The sequence below is a fragment of the Elephantulus edwardii genome, unplaced genomic scaffold (genome assembly GCF_000299155.1).
Source record: "Elephantulus edwardii isolate Elephantulus edwardi_28Jun2011 unplaced genomic scaffold, EleEdw1.0 scaffold00006, whole genome shotgun sequence".
NCBI classification, from domain to species: domain Eukaryota; kingdom Metazoa; phylum Chordata; class Mammalia; order Macroscelidea; family Macroscelididae; genus Elephantulus; species Elephantulus edwardii.
The window spans coordinates 34,593,657-34,595,490 of NW_006399756.1; positions in this window are offsets into that span (position 1 = coordinate 34,593,657).

Genomic DNA, 1,834 nt, shown 5'->3' on the forward strand with positions numbered 1-1,834 from the left:
ACAATGAATGAATGCAAATCCAAAATCTCTGTAAATGTTCATTAAAATTAATAATAATTTAAAAAAATAAATAAAATGAGAAAGGCTTTTCATAACAAAAAATTAATTAAAAAAAGTAGAATAATGAAAAATAAAATAACATGTTGTCGTGTAGAGTGGGAACTGACCCATAGCTGACCCTCTGGAGGGTTTTTAGAGAGAGTTTATCACACCAGAGGAGATTGTCCATCCTTCTCCCACAAAATAACATATATTAAGGTAATATTTGATACAAACTTATAACATTATCTTGTGGATGCTAATTTGAGGATATGACATATGTGACAGACAATAATACAAAAAAGCTGGGAACTCTGCTGGTCTGGGAAGTTAGTTGTGCTGCTAACTCAAAGGCTAAGCCTTTCTAGTGGTCCGAACTAATGAGCAACGTCTTGAGAGAAAGATCAACAATCTCCTCTTGTGAGATTTATAGCCTCAAACACCTGGTGGGAAGTCAGCCATAAATTGATTTAGACTTGCTGGCAATGAGTCAGTTTTAAAGGAGAAGTCAAGGGTTTGGGAGAATGAATAGGCCTAAATGGTTGGAAATTTCTTGGATTTTAAAAGTAGGACAATGTTAGCTATAAATCAAACTCCAAATTTCACTGTTACTGTGTTGGAACCAACTCGTCCCTGACTCTCTACCTCATTTCTGAGGCTGTAAATAGCACAGGCAGAGTCTGCTCACTTTTCTCCCTTGGAGCTGCTGGTGGAGCTGAATCACTAGAGAGGCACCACCTTGCGTTAGCAGCACAATTCCCACAGGTTAGGCCGCTACAGAAGTAATTTGGAAAAAGTAAAGATGACTATTTTAACTTCTAGAACAACCACTAACCTGTATCATGAGGATGTGACTGAGTATCTAATAACTAAGTTAAAATGGAATTCTAAATGTATATGATAGACCTGAAAGTCATCAGGAAAGGAGGAACAAAAATAGCAAATGTTAGAAGGGACAAATCAAGACATACTAAAATGATATATCTACGTCTGTCCATTGCCATAATTACATAGATTGCAAACTGACTGAACATCCCAAATGAATGACAGAGATTGCTAGAACAGATAAACATAGACATTCCCAGCTCTGCTTTCTACCTTCTAGCCGTAATCATTAAAAAACAAATACCTTGAAGGCAAGTGGATATTAAAGCAGGTAAGCAATAAGCAGAAGAAAGCTTCAATATCTTTATTAGTATCAGATAAAGTAGGTTTCAAAATGGAAAGCATAACCGTAAATAAAGACATGAGTTTTATCAGTGATAAAATTATTACTTCATCAGAAACTTTGTAAGTAAATCAGTATAAAATTTAAAAAAATAAGAAATACAAGAGTCCTAAGTGTGTTTGCTATGCTCAATAATGCCTTATAATAGAGCTTTGAAAGCCATGAAACAAACATTGACAGAATTAGACAGTAATAGAAAGTTCCATAACCACAGTCGTAGATTTAACACATATTTCTCAGCAGTTAATAGAAAAAGCAAATAAAAAAAAATTAGTGAAGACGTTATGTGGACTCCAAGGATATGTTCTAATCTCCCCCAATTCCTGTGCTAATGACCTCATTTGGAAATAGAGTTGTCATTTAGGATAATGTTGGTAGTTAGGATAATATCATGATGGTGGGCACAGAGAGAGAGAGAGAGAGAGAGAAAGAATGCCGTGTGATCACAAAAGCAGAGACTGATGTTATTTTGTCTGCACAAAAACCCTAGAAATGACAAGGAAAGACATTCAAATCCTACTACACTGCCATAGTGGTAAAGACAGCATGGTACTGGTACAATGACAG